The 20,593-nt window shown below is 36.8% G+C and overlaps 1 protein-coding gene and 1 long non-coding RNA gene across 4 annotated transcripts in view; one reads left to right on the plus strand and one right to left on the minus strand.

Moving 5' to 3' along the window:
* Positions 1-20,593, minus strand: part of NLK (nemo like kinase) — a 159,986-nt gene that overhangs the window by 89,686 nt on the left and 49,707 nt on the right. The gene's annotated exons all lie outside the window — the stretch shown is intronic.
* On the plus strand, positions 288-19,517 carry LOC115282013. Its single transcript, XR_003904493.1, has 3 exons — positions 288-359; positions 6,960-7,071; positions 19,381-19,517. It is a non-coding gene; the product is annotated as an uncharacterized LOC115282013 (long non-coding RNA).

Genomic DNA, 20,593 nt, shown 5'->3' on the forward strand with positions numbered 1-20,593 from the left:
CAAGTTTGCGAGCGGGATGCGGGATTGACTGTGAACAGTTAAATCTCTCCTGAGGTGATGAGATCTAAAATTGGGTTGTGGTGATGAAGGCCCAACAGTGAGACTTACTAAAAATCACGGAATTACATACTGCAGTCCCCCTTTATCCGCAGCTTCACGTGCCTGTGGTCAACTGCTGTCTGGAAGCAGACTTTCCTTGTGACATAATGTCAAAAGGTCGCTCGAATAGCCTAAAGCTACATCACAATGCCTATGTCATTCACCTAACTGCATGTCTCACTTTATCACCATCATCGTTTCATCAGCACAAGGAGAAATACAGTGCAACATTTTGAGAGACAGGGAGAGACCATATTCGTGTAAGTTTTACTATGGTATAATTATTCCATTTTTATTATTAGCTGTGAATCTCTTGCTATGCTTAATTTACAAATTAAACCCGATCCCCTGAAACTAATATTACACTGTTTGTTAACTAACTGGAATTTAAAGAAAAAAAAGCTAAAAAAAATATAAACGTAAACCTTACACAGGTGTGTATGTATAAACATAATATATATAAGGTTTGGTACTATCTACAGTTTCAGGCCTCTACTGGGGTCTTGGAACACACCACACTCCCTGTGGACAACGGGGGATTACTGTACTCATCATGGGTGAATTTTATGGTATGGAAATTATGCCTCACTGCAGCTGTTAAAAAAACTGTCACCTCAGAATATAAGCAGTTCATAATATTCTAGGCCCTATTCTGATTTTATGTTGTATAGTTTCTTCCCTTGATATTTAGTTTCCCATTTATCTACATATATGACATATTTATCACTTATTCATAGAAATACAGAAAAATTGACACTTCTTTCTCCTTTTCTTTTTTTTTTTTTAAAATATTTATTTCTGAGACAGAGAGAGACAGAGCATGAGCAGGAAAGGGCAGAGACAGAATCCGAAGCAGGCTCCAGGCTCTGAGCTGTCAGCACAGAGCCTGACGCAGGGCTCGAAACCACAAACTGTGAGATCATGACCTGAGCTGAAGTTGGATGCTTAACTGACTGAGTCACCTAGGCGCCCCTCCTTTTTTCTTTTAATATCAGTGTTTTGTTTAACTTCAGTTCATTCGGGAATTCCTATAACCTATGCAATGAGCTACTGGCTTACAACAATAAGCCAGGAAACAATTTTTGGAACTGCTACCTTTGTTCTATGGTTTACTTGCTTATTTTTCAACCAATACTATTTGATAATTACCACTTAAGAGGTCTTACAACTTTTTCATATATACTTTATTGCTGGTTTAGCAAATTCTTTAAAGCAGCTACCATCAAATTTAGCATATCAGAACAAACTGGTGGGCTTTAGAAAAAGAAACACAAAAACCAAAGTAATTCTATTTCATTAAACTTCGGGCAAGGCCTAAAACTCTGTGTTTTTAAGCGCTCCCAGCTGAGTTTGACTTTTATCAAGATTCAAGAACTATTGCTTTAAACAATGCATTTATAACTTTAATGTACATAATCGCCTAGAATTTTTAAAATCTTAAACTATAGATTGAGTCACTATGTCTGGGGCGAGGAATTGAGATTCTGCATTTATAACAAATTCCCAGGTGATGCTCATGGCAAGGCCTTAAGCTATGTCAGTATTTTGGGGCGCCTGGGTGGCTCAGGCAGGTAAGCTCAGATCATGGTCTCATGGTTCGTGGGTTCGAGCCCTACGTTGGGCTCTGTGCTGACAGGTCAGAGCCTGGAGCCTGCTTTGGATTCTGTGTCTCCCTCTCTCTGTGCCCCTCCCCTGGTAATGCTCTGTCTCTCTGTCTCAAATAAATAAATAAAAATAAAAACATTAAAAATTAGAAAAAAAGATATCAGTATCTTTCTTGGTTAAATATTAAATATACTAACATACACCCAAAAAACAAATAATCCAGTGAAGAAATGAATAGACATTTCTCCAAAGAAGACATCCAGATGGCTAAGAGACACATGAAAAAATGCCCGACATTACTCATCATCAGGGAAATACAAATCAAAACCACAAATCTATACACCTGTCAGAAGGGCTAACAGTAACAACTCAGGCAACAACAGATGTTGGCGAGGATGCAGAGAAGGAGGATCTCTTTCGCACCGCTGGTGGGAATGCGAACTGGGGCAGCCATGCTGGAAAACAGTATGGAGGTTCCTCAAAAAATTTAAAAGCAGAACTACCCTACAACCCAACAATTGCACAACTAGGTGTTTATCCAAGGGATGCAGGTGTGCTGTTTCAAACGGGCACATGCACCCCAATGTTTATAGCAGCGCTACTGACAACAGCCAAAGTATGGATAGAGCCCAAATGTCCTTGGACAGAAGAATGGATAAAGAAGATGTGGTGTGTGTGTCTGTGTGTACGTATACACACACACAACGGAGTATTACCTGGCAATTAAAAAGAATGGAATCTTTCCATCTGCAACTAAGTGGATAGAACTGGAGGGTATTATGCTAAGTGAAATAAAGACCTATCTTACAACAAAAAAACACATACAATGGGGGACTTTAATACATTTGGCCTTCCTGTTAGCCAAGGTGTAACTTCCCATTTATATTCAAACTTGTTTTTTGCTTGCCATTAAAGTCTTATTTTCCACATACATTAAGCTATGTATTTAATGTGTACTACTGTAAATAAATGTACACTGTTATATAATCTATTGTTAAAATACAGTAACATACTTTTAATTTAAAATTTGCAACTTCCCTAGATTCAATTGTTATGCTGTTGAATTCTGTACATTTTCTAGGTCTCTAACTATCATTTACCTTGCTATAATTTAATTTCTTTCTTGTATAGATCTGTACCTTATTTTGTCTTACATTTATATACTGGCTGGCATTTGATAACATACAACATTTACTTCATTTATTTTTTTTTTAATAAAAGATGCCTCTACTTTTTAGCTTTGGTTCATGTTGACTTTCAGTTACAAACATACATGGAAAATCTATTTCCCTTTATACATTTTAGAGTGTCAGAAATGGGTGTTGATTTTTATAAAATATTTTTAGAATATTTAAAAATACTGTGGGGACAAAAAATATTGTGGGGACATCATGATGTCCACTAATTTTCTTTTGAAATTTACTAGCTTATAAATCCTTAGGAGCAAGGACTATAGTATATGTATCTTTGAAACTTACCAATGCCTAGAACAATACTTCCTCTATCCTAGGTCAATGAATGTTGGTTTAATTGATTTTACTGTTTCTCCTAGTAATGAAAAGAAATATGTTAATAGTTTTCCTTACACAGAAACAATCTTGATTTTCCACACTAAATTCACTCAGTTATGGTGAATCTATCTATCTATATACACACACACACTTTGGTGAATATATACATATTTAATGTTGATATCTTTTAATATACATCTCATTTCATCATTTTATTTGTAGTTTTTTTTCCATCTATGTTATCAATAAGATTGGCCTTCATTTTTAAGTTCCGGCCTTATCAAACACCATATCTATCTGCCTTACAAAATAAACCAGTATCCTTCAGTATTTAATAACTATTTATAGGTATACGCTGAAAAACATTCACCTGTGATCTGGGCAATTTTTCTTGTGTTTCCTATTGCAACTGACTTATTCAAACTAGTGCAGTGTTTTAAATTTCTGTAGTCTAGTTTCTAAGTTTTTATAAAAAATTATCCATTTTGGTAGTTCTCATCTGAATTTTGTCTATATTACTGCTGTGTTCTTAGATCTTTTTGAGATTAACCAGTCTATTATATATATTTATATATATGTATGTGTGTGTGCGTGTGTATGTATATATATATATATATATACACATATTTTTCACCCCTGTTGAAATAGGCATGTAGAGTTGAATAAAACTCTTAGGTTTAGGTCTGCCAGGCGCAGGAGTTGAGTAATTGATAACACGGTTTTTAATGTCTTTCAAGTAGTATGGCTTTTTGTAGTGTGTCTTACCCTTTTCATCTAGTTGAAAACATGGTATGTTTTGCTACTCATTTCCAATCTTACTGCACCATAACCTGAGAATGCTGTATGTAAAATTTAGGCTGAAAGTACTTATGAAGAAATGGTGTGTATTCAAATTTGCACGTTTAAAATAAAGCACATATGCCTACTATTTCCATTTCATTCTTTCACATTTTTTTTATGTCTTTTTATTTAATTTTTGGGAGACAGAGAGAGACAGTGTGAGCAGGGGAGGATCAGAGAGAGAGAGGGAGACACAGAATCTGAAGCAGGCTCCAGGCTCTGAGCTATCTGTCAGCACAGAGCCTGACACGGGGTTCGAACTCACAAACCATGAGATCATGACCGAGGCTGAAGCCGGGCGCTTAACTGACTGAGCCACCCATGCGCCCCTCATTCTTTCAAATTTTTATTTTATTAGGGAGCAGTTAATTGTTGGTTCATGTGAACTGAAATTCATGTGAACTGAAATTCTGATGGTGAGGTATTCTATCCTACTCAAGTATTATTGGTATATGGCTCTTATGTTTATGAGGTTTTGTTTTCCTGTTATGTAATCTGGAACACATCTGCTGGCACATAAGCAGCACACTGTATAAGATATATCCCAATTTTACAAATGAAATTTTGTGATAAATACTGTATATATATTTTTATTATATGAATTAGAAATTATTTTAAAATGTTAAGGTACAGGAAAACAGTATTTCACCCATATAAATAAAGCATTCTATTTTATTTTTAAATGTTTTTATTAAAAATAATTTTTTAATGTTTGTTTGTTTTGAAGGAGAAGAGAGACAGAGCGTGAGCAGGGGAGAGGCAGGAAGAGAGGAAGACGGTCTGAGGTGGGCTCCAGGCTCTGAGCTGTCAGCACAGAGCCTGACGCAGGGCTCAATCTCACAAGCGGTGAGATTATGACCTGAGTCAAAGTCGGACACTTAGCCGACTGAGCCACCCAGGCACCCCTAAATTTTTTATTTGAGAGAGAGTGCAAGCGAGCACAAGCAGGGGAGAGTGGCAAAGGGAGAGAGACAGACTCTTAAGCAGGCTCCACACTCAATGTGGAGCCTGACGTGGGGCTCGATCTCATGATGTTCTATGCCACTACTAAAATAGCATGCTTTAGGGACATTCAACTGACTGAAACACCCAAGTGCCCCTAAAGCATGCTATTCTAGTTGAGGATAATTTATGAATATGCAAAAACATCCTATATAGTAAAAAAATTAAGAAATGAATCTTTTTTGAGGTATGCTTTGTTTTTTAAATGTTTAATTATTTTTGAGAGAGAAACAGAGCATGAGTGGCATAGGGACAGAGAGAGAAAGAGACACAGAATCGGAATCTGGCTCCAGGCTCTGAACAGTCAGCACAGAGCCCAACACTTGGGGGGGTGGGGGGAGGTTTGAACTCACAAACCATGAAATCATGACCTGAACCAAAGTCCAATGTTAACCAACTGAGCTACACAGGCGCCCCTTGAGGTATGTTTTCAATGAAACAATGAAACAGGTAGAGTGAGGTGCACAAATTATTATTTTCTAATACTTTATGGTAGGTTCTTCAACCACAATACGAACACTTTACATGTAAGATAAGTTGTGGAAAACATACTTGGAAAAGATGCAATGGCAAATATTGTAACTTATTCTACCTCTGATTTTTAATTATTATAAATGGAACAATAAAAAAGAATTAAGTAAATCACCCACAACAAACACTGCAAACAACCGCAGCCTTGGCTCTGTGCACTGAAGCCTGCTGGTGTGATGCAGGGAGCAAAATGGCTCTAAATGAGCAAAATGATAATAATTAGCTAACAATGTCTTCCCCAGTTCCACCTGGGAAGCTGGGGGGGGGGCGGGGGAAGCTCAAATGTTGCTCGTGAGAGACAACAAGGGCTTTTTCTATGGTCTCTCCATGGGTAAATGGCCAGATCTTCCTCATGCCTCACTTTAGAAGGGAAAGGGGAGGACCTGGCCGCTCAAACACCTGGCAGGGACGGAGCTGACGACTGAGACCTCACTGTTTCTCAAATCCCATTTTTACCGGCAAACGACACTGGCAGCCCTTTGAAGGATAATCCATATTTTCCCACACTTGAAGAGAGAGCTGGCTAGACGGAAGGAGATAAAAACACCATCCCACGTTTAGATCTGACGCATGCCAGCCTTTGCATCATATACAAACTTATAAATGTTATAGTACCAGTTAAAATATATAAATAAGTAAATAAAAATGACATACAAATAAATACACCTATGTGTGTATGTAGGTTAGTATAATAGATTTATAAAATGGCAAACTATAAAATCTCAGGTAAGGAAGGATGCATTTGCTTCAGCTAAAGCTCATTAGGCAGGTTCGAGAAGCCACCTGTTATACCACAGCTAGAATTTCAGGTGTATATTACATGGTAGGATTTTTAATCCTCCTTTGGGATATGAATTTGAAAGGCTGCGTTGGGTTTAAGGAGGTGCCTATTTCCTTTCCCTTCGGCAGCGAAGACAGAAAACCTTGAACCAAGGTGATGATTCAAAGTAGCAATCAGAGATAGTCAATGCAAAATGTGGTTGAATACAGGAAAATGGTCTGCTGCCTGGGATTCTGCTGAGGAGACGAACACTTAACAAAACCACCAGAAAAATGTAAGGCTATTAAATGAGGCAGAACTAAAGTGAGACTCAATGGTGCAGCAGCTTCAGTAGTGGGAGTTCAGAGAAGGTGGCCGTAAGAAAACTATAAAATAGATTTAGAACTAGGAAAGCATCAGATTGCTTTCAGCTTCTTTCTTTTGCCATTTAAATCAAAATACCATCCCAGGGAAAATGAAAGGCTTTTCTGAACCTATAGGGTTCCATGTAAAAAGATTTCAAGACTATTACTACCACCTCTCACAAATGCAAATTACTTCCGCATGGATCCTGAATCTCTCCTTGAAAGCCTTGCTCTGCTTGTTCTTAGTTTCACCTCAGGAAAGATGAAACCGACCATCAAAGTCATGAGGATGAGAAATGTCAGGCTTGTTTGCCGAAAAGGTCTATCTGAAAACGATCACTTACAACATCTAATAAAGGTAAGAAAACCTAGCCCCTGTCTTTCACTGACTGGAAAAGTTCCACTAAGGTGAAGTAAAAATGATTGTTTATATATAGCAATTTGTTACTGGTCACAGAAATCGCCAGGAGAAACAAACCAGAGAAATAAGAAGGTACCAAGGTCTAAATGAGAAGAGGGCAGAAAAGCTCTATTCCAAGACCCTATATCAAAATGCCTGTCTGCTCTTAGAGATTATAGTAGTTTCGGTGAAAAGTGTAATAAAATGAACACCAGGCAGGAAACATATTCATCACTAGACAAAGGGTCAACAGGGTATCTCAAGTTGAAAAGGAATTCTAAAGTGTTTCACTAATTAAAAAAAATTTTTTTTAAATGTTTATTTCTGAGAGAGACAAAGCCTCAGTGCGGGAAGGGGAGAGAGAGAAGACGATACAGATTCCGACGCAGGCTTGCTCTGATCTGTCAGCAAGGAGCCCAGTGCGGGGCTGGAACTCACAAACCTTGAGATCATGGCCTGAGCCAAAGTCAGATGCTTAACCAACTGAGCCACCCAGGCGCCCTGAAGTATTTCACTAATTTAAGTAGCAAATACAACACAAAATGATAAATATATGCGTCAAAAAAAAAATAGCAGGTCAGAAAATTCTTCTAAGAGCTTATTAGTCTTAAAACTATTCCCGTTGGAACTTTAACCTACAAACCTGCTAAGTTTAAGAAGATGTTTGTTTTTGCTGTTTTCAAAATTATTTATCCAGAATTTGGTTTCAGAAGTTCAAAGCTGACATATTAATTTGATAAGCAGATAAAAATTTAAATCAAAGCATATTTCCAAATCCATTATTACTTCAACTGTAAATACACATTAAAAATTCCCTTAATTAAATCTTTAGGACTTTAAATACCCAGTTAACTATCTGAAGTAGCCCTTGTTAAATTATTTTTAATAGGCTGAATAAAAACAAGTTTCAAAAAAAATTTTTTTAACATGAGAAAAGTTCTAGAGTTCAGAAAAAAGGATAAAGCATAATTTTGGAAAGTTGAATGCACGAAGATTTTTAACTCACACTAAAAAGGGTGGCTAGTTTACTAAACTTTCTTTTTCTCCAGGGAGCTAAGACTCACACTCTTCTCACACTACATTTTAAACTCTATATATAAATTTGCAAAAAACGAAGTAGGAATCACATATTATAAAATAAAATTTCCTCTACTTCACCATTGTTTAGAATGGAATGGCAGCTTCTAAGCTCCTTGATGTTGGAGCAGAAGCCAAAAGTGGTACTTTCTTTCCAAATGGCAAGTTTCTTTTTTAAGATTTCATTTTATTTTAATTTATTTTTTGAGGGAGAAGGAGCACATACATGCACATGGGAGTGGGAAGGGCAGAGAGAGGAGAGAATCCCAAGCAGGCTCCATGCATTAGCACAGAGCTAGATATGGCTCAATCCCATGATCCCAGATCATGACCTGAACCTGCCCTGAGCCAAAATCAAGAGTGGAAGCTTAACTGATTGAGCCACAGGAGTCCCTAAAGATTTTATTTTACTTAAAAAACGTTTGTTTACTTTAAGAGAGACAAAGAGCACAAGCAAGGGAGGGGCAGAGAGAGGGAGAAGGAATCCCAAGCAGGCTCCATGCTCTCACACTTCACTGTGCTGAAGTGACCACAGAGAGGCCTTGAGGAGCCCTAGCTGTCCCAGCCTAGGCACCATTCATGTCGAGGAAGGAAGATTTTAGGTGATTCCAACCTTCAGCCTTAGACGGTCCAGGCTGACCCCACATGAAGTAGCCACTAACTATCTTCGTCATGCTGCTGATTCACAAACATGTTGTTTTTAGCCCTAAATTTTCAAGTGGTGTTACAAAGCCATAATTAAGTGGAAAAATGTTACCTGCATCTAAATTACTGGTTCATCTGTAAATTTAACAGAATTACAATGAACATTATAGCAAAATTTTAGAGAAAATCTGACAAATTGAGTCTGTGGGGCTCCTAACGTTTTACATATAATAATTACACGATAAAGGAGAATATGTTTTGGAAACCATAATGTTCCCAAGACTTTGATATTTTCTAAGAAGTAGTACATAATTAATAGCAGGTAAGGATGTATCCCTGGTACAACTACTAAAAACATAATGCAAAGAAGTATGGCCAAAACGGCAAAAGGATAATTGAAAACAGAATTCTAAAAATATAGTTCAAATTATCCCAAAGTGAGGCAGCAGGCAAAAAGGAGCTGCAAAACAAAAGGACAAGAGATGAGAGAAAACAAATTATAAAATGGTAAACTCAAACCTTACCACATCACTAATGATGCTAAACATTAATGAACTAAAAATTCCAATTACAATATCCAACTATATGCTATCTATAAGAGATACAGTTTAGCCATCAAGACAGGTTAAAAGTAAATGAGTGGAAAAGGATATATCGTGTAAATAATAAGCATAACAAGTCTGGTATGGTTTTAATATTAGGTAAAACAGACTTCAAGACAAAATTTATACAGGATAAAGAGAGACATTTTATATACATAAAGAGCATTTCATCGGGAAGACATAACAATCAATCCTAAGTATGTATGTGCCCAATAGCAAAACTTCAAGATAAATGAGGCTAAATTTACAGAACCAAAGGGAGAAGTAGACAATCCACAATTATAGTTGTGATTTTAACCTCTCATTGGCAGAACAGCTGGACAAAACATCAAAAAAGACATATCTGACCTTTCCTTAATTGGTTATTATAGAACATCATACCTCAAAACAGCAGAACAGATATTCTTTTCAAGAGCATATATCCTGAGCTGTAAAACAAGTTTCTATAAAGTCCAAAAGATTAATCATATACAAAATATTCTTTGGTCACAATGGAATTAAATTCAAAATTTATGAACACTAAGATCAAGAGAAAAACACAATTATCTGCAAATTAAACAACATACTTCTAAATAATCAGTGAGTCAAAGAAGAAATCACAAGAGAAATTTGAAAATATTTTGCACTGAAAATACCACAGAGCAAACGCAACAACCTGAATTTCCACCTTAAGAAGCTAGAAAAGGAATGACAAAGGAAATCCAAAATAAACAGGAAGGAAATAATTAAGAGCAAAAATTAATTAAAGAAAAACAATTAAAAAAAAATCAATGAAACCAAAAGGTGGTTCTTTAAAAAGACTGATAAAATTACTAATCCTCTAGCAACACTGGGCAAGGGAGAAGAAAAGAAAGCAAAAGAGGCCACAACGTATCAGTATCAGGAGTGAATAAGGGTATATCCTGTAGCTATTAAAACTATAGAGAAATATTATAAAACCGTTCACACTAAAAAATGTAGCAACCTAGATGAAATGAGCAAATCCCCTGAAAGATACAAATGATCAAAAGTGACTGGCGAATAAACAGATAACCTGAATAACTTTGTATTAATTAAAGAAACTGCACTCAGTTTTTAAATGTTCCTTAGGGAAAACTGAGGACACAGTCCTTGGTATAAAGAAACAAAATCAATTCTACAAACTCTTTCAGAAAATAAAAGAGTAGGAGACAATACTTAATTCATTTTATAATGTCAGTATTGTCCTAATATCAAAGCAGACATAGACGTCACAGAAAAAACAAATTGCAAAAATCCTCAACAAGATGTTAGCAAACTGAATCCACTGGTATATACTAAGGAAAATTCACCACAGTTAAGTGGGGCTTAACCTGGGAAAGCAACGTTGGTTTGACTTCAGAAAAATCAATGCCATCAGCCATATTTGAATAAAAGAGAAAAAGAACACAACCATTTGAATAAATGCAGAAAAAGCACATGACAAAATTCAATACTTTTTTCATGATTAAAGGTTGATAACTTCCTCAACCAGATGAAAACTGACAATTAAAATCATACTCAATGATGAAAGGCTCTGTGTTTTCTAAGATGAGGAAAATAGCATTCTCAGCACTTCTATCGGACAGTGTGTTGGAGTACCTAGCCAATGCAATAAGGATATAAGGGTAATATACAAAATTCAACTGTATCTGTATATACTAGCCATGAATAATTAGAAGATAAAAATTTTAAATAACCCATTTACATTTAAATAAAAAAATAATATACTTAAGAGTAAATTTAATGGAAAGATGTGCAAGATCTATACAATGAAAACTACAAAACACTGCAAAGAAAAAATTTTTCTAAATACCATGCCCATGGATTCATGTTCATTGGCTTCAAAGACTTAATATTGTTCAAATAGCAAACCTTCCAAAATTTATCATTAGAGTCAATGCAATTCCAATCAAAAATCCTACAGGCTTAATTGAAGAAATCAACAGCTGATTTTTAACTTCATATGGAGATGGGGAGCCCGGGGGGCTGGGTCGGTTAAGTGTCAGACTTTGGCTCTGGTCACAATCTCACAGTCCATGGGTTTTGTGCTGACAGCTCAGAGCCTGGAGCCTCGTTAGGATTCTGTGCCTCCCTCTCTCTCTGCTCCTCCCCCGCTCATGCTCTGTCTCTCTCTCAAAAATAAACATTAAAAAAGTTAAAAATTCATATGGAAAGACAAAAAAAGACCTAGAATATGCAAAACAATCTTGAAGAACAAAGTTGAAGGACTTACCCTACCTGATTTCAGGACATATTACAAAGTTACAGAAATCAAGATGGTGTGATATTGGCATAATGATAGACATACAGACATAAAACAACAGAGTCCAAAAGCAGACACAAACGTATACGTCAACTGATTTTTAACAAAGGTGCCAAGGTAACAGAGTGAAAGAGTTTTTTCAACCAGTGGTGCTGGAACCATGAGATAACCAATGGAGAGCCATGAACCCTGACCCTGATTTCCTACTACAGACATAGTTAATTGAAACTGATCACAGACCTAGATGTAACAGCTAAAACTATTAACTTTCAGGAAAGAAAAATAGAAAATTTTTGTGACTTTGGGTTAGGCAAAGGTTTCTTAGGATACAAAGAGGCACAAGCTATAAAAGAAAAAGAGGCACCTGGGTGGCTCAGTCAGTTAAGTGTCTGACCCCAGATTTCAGCTCAGGTCATGATCTCACAGTTCACGAGTTCAAGCCCTGCACCGGACTCTGCACTGGCAGTGTGGAGCCTGCTTGGGATTTGTTCTCTCTCCCCCTCTCTCTGTCCCTCCCCAGCTTTCTCTAAGTAAATAAACTTTTTAAAAGTTTTTTTTAAAGGATGAAATGGCCTCCACCAAGATTAAAACCTTTTGTTCTTCCAAAGAAACTTGAAAAGGCACACCACCAAATGGGAGAAAATACTTTTAAGAACATCTAGCAAAAGACTTGTAACTAGAATATATACCTGTTCTTCAACTCCATAGTAAAAAAGACTAGCAAAAACCTCTGTATGTCCAACAGGTGACTGATTAAATAATGAAATGTCCACCCAATTAAAATGATGTGACCAGTAATACACATGTGTCCTTACTGACGCACTCAATGTAGGTATTCTTCCCCTTCACTGCATTCTACGTGGGTACCTTTCACGTTTACCCTCCACTTGTGGGAGTTATGACACAAACTAGCAACTAATAACTACCATAACAGTCATATTTCTATCATTAGAAGAAAAAAAAGTAATCACTCCTGCCCTGTTTTATATCACTTTGCACATATGAGGCTATGGTTTCTATTTAATTCTTATGATGACTAATAAAAAAAAATTTTTGGACTCAGTATTACCACAAAATATCACAAAAAATCTGACACAAGCAACTATTTCATTTCTACAAATTTAGTTATTTTAATAATTTACTGACACTAAGGCTCTGTGATAAAGGAGTAACAAAAAGTTCTAGTATACGCTTTCTCGGTTTGTATTATTTGGGCCTTGGTTTCTTATCTATTAAGAAAAAAAAAAGGCAGGGTGTGGGGTTAGGTCATTTCTAGTTCTTTTTTTTTTTTAACATTTATTTATTTTTGAGAGACAGAGAGGCAAAACACAAGTGGGGGAAGGGCAGAGAGAGAGAGAGAGGGAGACACAGGATCCGAAGCAGGCTCCAGGCTCTGAGCTGTCAGCACAGAGCCCGATGCGGGGCGTGAACCCACAAACTGTGAGATCATGACCTTAGCTAAAGCTGGACGCTTAACCAACTGAGCCACCCAGGTGCCCCAGGTCACTTCTAGTTCTAAGGAAGATTAATCTATTAAAAATTTGTCAACACTTTCAAAAATTACAGACCTGGTGAATGCAAAGTGCCAAGAAATAAACGTTTGTCAACTAGTGGGGTATACCTCGTAAATATTCAGTTTTAAAAAATAGGGCTAGGATCCTTATTAAGTCCTGGCAATTTAAATCCAGGGGACAGTCACTCTAACTTAAAATGGAAATTCACATCTATCAAGGATACTAACAAAGGCAGGAATCACAACTGAAAAGTGATATATCTTCAATGGTTTCCTAGTCGCTAAAATTTAAAGTCAATTATCTTACTTGAAGACAGTGAACACGGATGAAATCTGTCATTATAACCACATCAGTGTCACATGAAAAGATGTCTAACAGTTCCACAACTACAGGTAATTTCAAACTGAAAAGAACAATATACTACTAGTTATTTGATGCCAATAATTTATTGTATCTACCTTAAAATAATCATGTTTCCTACTACAAGTAGGTTCATATATTCAAATCAAGTAAGGATATTTCATTTATAAAAATGAAATACAGGGCATCTGGGTGGCTCAGTCAGTTAAGTGTCTGATTCTTCGATCTTGGCTCAGGTCATGATCTCACCATTATGAGATCCAGCCCCACATTGCATGCTGATGCTGAGCATGGAGTCTGCTTAATATTTATTCTCTCTCTCTCTCTCTCTCTCTCTCTCTCTCTCTCCCTCCCTCCCTCCCTCCACCCCACCAACAGCCCTTCTCCCCTGCTCATGCTCTAAAATAAAATTTTTTAAAAATTGAAAAACAAAGAAATACAACTTGCTTCTCAACCTAACAAATAGTACCAAGTCTAACAAATTGACCCTGCAATTAAGCATATCTTAATTCAAAGAGAGTAGATGACCTATGTACAATGTTTATAAACATGCCTGTGAAGACTTTAATGCAAAATCAAAGAAAACAAGTTAAATAAATACATACATATACAAAATGTAACTCATTTATTAAATCTTCTTCCTTTTTTTTAAATTTGAGAGAGGGAGAACCAGAGCACATGAGTAGGGGTGAGGGGCAGAAGGAAAGAGACAGAATCTTAAGCAGGCTCCATGCTCAGTGCAGAGCCCAATCCAGGGCTCGATCTCACAAACCATGAGACCTGAGCCAAAATCAAGAGTCGGACACAACAGACTGGGCCACCCAGCTGTCCCCTAAATCTTAATAAAGGAAACAAGTACACTTAGCAGGACTGCCAATTATGAACAGCATTAGTATAATTTGAAAATTCCATAATCAAGAAAGTATTTTGCTATCTGAATATTCTTTTGTGCAGTTGTCTTCAGAAGTTACACAATATAAATAACTTGTAGTATGGTTCTGTACCTTGGTCTCTGGTTTATAAGTTAAATTCTAACCCAAACCAAACTGCAATATAAGCAATTGGTCAAGCACCATTCCATTAGACGGAAAAGTAAAAGTACCAGCAAGTCTGGCTGGAGATGGTGGAGAGGAGCCGTGGTGCCGCAGCGTACAAGACACAGCCAGACGGAACAGAGCCTGACACGAGGGAAAGGCTCCGTCCCACTGTGCTCAGACCCCACAGTGTCTCATTTATGTATTCTACTAGGCAACTGCTGGGGGAAGAATGCACTTCTTATTTTCTAGCAGAAAAGGAAATGATTCTTTATCTGCCAATAGTAAGGGATTTCTTAAACAGTTTCCCTGCCCCTGTTTCCCTCAGTGATTTATAAGAGTAAATTTAAAAAATTTTTAAATGTTTATTTTTGAGAGAGAGAGCGCGCACGTGCAAGCACGCACAGCATGGGAGGGGCAGAGAGAGGGAGACAGAATCCGAAGCAGGCTCCAGGATCCCGGCTGTCAGCACAGAGCCTGACATGGGGCTTGAACTCATGAACCGTGAGATCATGACCTGAGCCAAAGTTGGGCGCTCAACTAACTGAGCCACCCAGGTGCCCCAGTAAAAGTATATCTTTATTAGGGTCTCATTTCTTTACTGAAGAAAATGAAGATGTTTCAATATTCTTCCTTTTCTCTCTGCTGTTTGGAAACAGAGGTGGGAATGGGGAACTAGAGATGTGTTTTCAAGATCTACATAGGCTTTTTACTAATTTATATCAATGGCCAATTGAACATTTTTCTTTTAAGTCCAGGTGTCAGGATTCCAATATTAAAGTTCAGATTATCTTCTCGGTTCAAATGCACTGACTGACACACAGTTTCTCCTCCTTCAGTACTCCTTTGATTATATCCTTAGGTCTAGAGATCTGAGGCTATACTGTAGGAGGATTTAAAATATATAAGACCATTACATTTTCAAAAACTCAACTCTATACTGATTGAGTCACAATAATAACAGTTTTCTGGGCTTTTGGTCAGCCTGAATTTTCTAGTTTTAATTACGTAAACTAGGCTAAAAGTAAACTATGTTATACTTTTGTCTCATATGTAAAAGTATAATTTTACATAGTAGAGTCAAAGACTTACACATTTTCTCATTTTCTTCAAAAATTAATCCTAAATTTTTTTAATGTTTATTATTTGAGAGAGAGAGAGAGAGAGAGAGAGAGAGAGAGAGAGAGAGAGAGAGAGAGAGAGAGAGACTGCATGTGCGAACAAGTAAGGGAGGGGCAGAGAGAGACGGAGAGAGAGAATTCCAAGCGGGCTCCATCCACACTGTCAGCGAAGAGCCCAATGCAGAGTTCAAACCGAGAAACCATGAAATCCTGACCTGAGCCAAAATCAAGAATCAGATGTTTAACCAACTATGCCACACAGGTGCCCCACTAATTCCTATTTCTAGTGAGTCGGTGTTAAGTCCAGAATGCCATGTAAACTAGATTCTTCTGAATCAGTTAAGTAGGTACCATTCTTTTTTAACTTTTTCAAAAGAAGTATATTCTTGACCTATAAAAGAATGCTAGTGCCTACAACTTCTTAAATATCACTATTTAATAAGTAAGGCATCATCATAAGTGTACGATTACACTTCATTCACGATAGAGACTTGGATGGAGAAACAAATGAGAAATTTGGGGAAAGTGAAAAAATGTGGAAAAAATCTTCAAGAAAATAAACACAATTTGCAGAGAATGAGGAAACAAGAATCTAAGATAATAGTCAAGTCTTACATTTCAGATATACAGAAGGCTGTTTCAACTTCTGTCTATCTTGAAGTCCAGTTATGTGAGCCAACAACTCTTTCTTGCTGGTGAGTTGAATTTTTATAATCACAGAGACCCAGCTCGCATACCGACTTTTGCTAAGTACTCTCACCTGAATAAAAATAGTAGCTTTTGTACCTCCCTCCCTTCTCTTCCCTTCCCAGATCACAAATATTACAATTTGCTCCTCCAGCATAGCCCTGGGAGACGACATTGTTTAAAATAATCCTTGTAAGATACTTAATCTTTTCATCACTGACCTTACATTATAAACTACCATGGATGCAGATCAGTAGCTGCTTTGTCAAGAACTCCTCTCATCTCTCCCCAAACTACTTCTCTTCCTGGTATGCAAGCCTTGAACTTGGTCAGCAGAGGACAAGTGGTCATAGCTGGGTGAATAATGCACTATTTATAAATATATCCATGACAGTCATTTCAAAGGTGTAAAAAGGAAAGACAGCCTTATTGAAATGTGTTCTTCCTTTTAGGGTCTTAGAACAGGAACAATCTAACATCAACTTTCAAGCTACTTGGATTTGAAGCTACTTTTGGTTTTGTTTTGGTGGTGTTTCTGCTCAGAAATCTGAAGAAAGAATCTAACCATTCCCTATACAGCAAATGCTAAGGAGTTGTGAAAAATTATAGCCTTTTCAGAGAGCTTAATTTCACCACACATAAACAAAAATAAATCATTTTGCTTGTTCAGAAGTTATTAAGTATCATCTGATGAGAATATAACTGCTACTGGCAAAACTTGCAAATCTATCATATTCTAGTACAAATATTACAGCTCCTTTCTGCTACCCTTGGTTACTCAGCAATAGCCACTTTTTGCAATCTTTCTTGTCATTCTCTTTTTAGAAATGTCGGGTTGAAATTCTAATATGTTCTAATGCAGTCCATATCCTGACACAGGCAGTCTAACAGCTGAATAAAGCATGACACAATGTTCATCAATTATTAACACTAGCAGAAACGATTAAAGAGTCTAGTACAGCATCAATAAATTAGCTGAACAAATGAAATAAATGAATAGTGAGAGCCTTTGATGTGCAATTTTCATGGGAGAAATTGTTACCTTCATTTTTCAAAAAGGAAAATTGATACACAGAGAAGTTAACAACTTTGCCTTGGGTCACAGAGAATAAATGGCAGATGCAGGATTGGATTAAAGTCCGCTGGACTCTATGTGTTCTTTTATCTGTACCAGGCTGCTCTCTCTGAACTCTGAAGTTCTGTGAAGCAGCAATTACTAAGCTGTCCCTTTATACCTTCTAAGGACCCCTTTGACCACAATTACATTTCACAGAATTCTTTTTATTATAAATCACTCCTTTTGGCATGCCTACGGAGTAAGTTGAGGGGATATGCAGTGAGGACATGGAGGGAGAGTTAATGGGGACCGCCCACAAAAGTTCTACTTTTAGAAATGCTATTCTATTATATATAGATCAGCCTACTTTAGGAGTGCTCAATTTTGGTTTCATTAAGTATGTATGTATTTCAGAGCCAGAACTATATTTAAGAGACCCATTGTATATTTTACCAGCATCTGGTCACAAGAATATTTCAAAGAAACCAAAGTCCTTTGTTTCATTAATATACACCCCACCCCCACCTCTCTTCCCGGCCAGTTACTCTGTAGTTGGGAGAGACATTTCTCAGAAATCTGGTTTAGGAAAACTTTAAAAATGTAACAAAAACCATTTAGTTTCTTAGCTGTTTCTACACAAAAGACAGGACAGTCCTGTTTCCTTTCACCTTTATCTCCCTGCCACTTGTTAGGGAGGTGTTAGTTGAAAGGAGGTCTTTATAAATGTAAACCTGGTTAGAAAGCAAGTTTTATAAAACATTGTTTATTGAGCTCTAAGATGGAACAATCTTCATAAGGGTGAGAGAATTCCTAAAATAACGTCCCAAAATATTTATGTAGTTAAATAGGAACAAGAAAAGTTTCCCTTGCAAACTATGGCTTCCTCCAAAAAGAAGAAATATCGCACAAATAGAAGAATTATCATATACTAAGTAAATGTTCTAGATCTGTTATTTGTTGTAAAAGAAACCCATGTTTCCATAACTTTTCTGAAACTGCTAACAGATTAAATGTTGCACTTGGAGGATCTAAATTCTTTTGTGAAGATAAAAATGCTGACAAGCCTATCCATTCTCTTACCCTCTATTCTCGCCCCCCCTCCACTTTTTTATACTGGTATCTCCCCCAAGCTATGACCAACACACCAATCTTGATGTATTAAGACCAGAAGCATGAGACCAACGAAAAGCTGCTCCTGATAGCAGGTGCCGGGCAGATAGGTGCCCCGTGTCACCAATCCAAAGTCGTTTTGCTTGTTGGCAGCGCGTTTATGAAAATCTTATATACTGTTAGTTATAATGATTTCTAGGTCTGTCTTGTTCAACAAGGGGAGCCTACCTGCCAACATTTCAAAAAATGATAAAATGATATTCAGGACTTAGAAGACAGGCTAGTTGTCAAAAGAAAACAGAGATCCGATGCCAGCATGACAAAGGCTTTTTGTTTTGGAAGCTATATAACAACCACATTACTAAAAATGAAGCTGAGAAGTGGACATTACCCAATATATGATCTGTCTTATGTGGATTAAAAGCCATAAAACTTGCAATGTGTCTTCTGGGATATCTCAAAGTAAAATCAACAAGAGTTTTCTACAGGAAAAGGAATGGTCCCACAGAACAGATAGTTTTATTTTACAAAGTACTATGATAATTTTGGTTATTACTTTTTTAAGAAGACTATTAGAAGACTGTCTGTCCCTCAATCTCCCCCGCCCCAGAGTGAGCCATAATCTTGACTCTAGTGTTTGACACATTAAGACTACAGCTAGCTAGCTGTATTTATATCTATCTTTATAATTATTGTTATAAAAATTTACATAAATGTAATCACACTGGCCTAAGCTTTTACATAACTTGCTTTCCCCCAATCTTGTTTTTAATATTTCTCTGTGTTGATCCATCTAGATCTGGTGGACTCATGCTATGTAGAGCAAAATATTCCACTCTATGAAAAACGAATGAGCCTGAAGATCCAAGAGATTCACTGAACCCCAAGCAGAAGAAATATGAAGATAATTATGCCAAGATACAACATAATTAAAATGGGGGCACCTGCATGGCTCAGTTGGTTAAGTGTCTGACTTCGGCTTAGCTTATGATCCTGTGGTTCATGAGTTTGAGCCCTGTGTTGGGCTCTATGCTGACAGCTCGGAGCCTGGAGCCTGCTTGAGGTTTTGTCTCCCCGTCTCTCTGCGGCTCCCAACTCATACTCTGTCTCTCTCTCTCTCAAAAATAAATAAATAATAAATAAATAAATAAATAAATGCAAAAAATTTTTTAATAAAATAAAATCCTTAAAACAAGGTGGGGTGAGAAAATTGAAGGTGGTAAAGTACAAATTTTCAGTATTAAGTAAGTACTGAGGAGGTAATGTACAACATCATGACTAAAGTTAACATTGCTGTATGGCATATTAGAATTTAAGAATAAACATATTACATACAGAAGAACATGGATAAGGATTATGCATATTTCTCATTGAAGACAATGCTATCTAGGAGACAAGAGAACAATATCTTTATAAGTACTTAAATTTAAAAAAACTGTCACCCTAGAATTCCATATCCAACAAAAATAATATTCAAAACTGAAAAAGAAACAGGCTTTTGCAGATATGCAAAAATTGAAAGGATTCACGGCCAGCAGACCTCCACTGTAGGAAGTCTGTAAGCAGAAGGAAAGTGATACCAGGTAAAAACTTGGATGTGCACAAAGGAATGAAGAGCACAGGAATAAAGCCACAGAGTTTTTATTACATAAATCTCCTTGAAAGATAATCGACCATTTAAAGCAAAATACCAGTTTAGTGTGGGGTTGAAAACATATATAAAACAAGAGCACTTACTTCACAAAAGTGAAATAAGTCAGAGAACCAAGATCAGGAGGGGAGAAATGTTAAGTAGGCTACTAGAAAGTTCTATGCTAATCCATAAAGTATATAACCTCAACTGAAGGTACCCGTTATAAATTAAAGATATATGCCACGAACTCTAAAGCAACTTCTAAAGTAACAAAGCAGAGAGTTACAGCAAAGACAACAAAAAAGATAAAATGGGAGTGATTAAAAAATACTCCTAATCCATATAAAAAAGTTGATACACTGGAAGTCATTAAAATT

The sequence above is a fragment of the Suricata suricatta genome, chromosome 17 (assembly GCF_006229205.1).
Source record: "Suricata suricatta isolate VVHF042 chromosome 17, meerkat_22Aug2017_6uvM2_HiC, whole genome shotgun sequence".
NCBI classification, from domain to species: Eukaryota; Metazoa; Chordata; class Mammalia; order Carnivora; family Herpestidae; genus Suricata; species Suricata suricatta.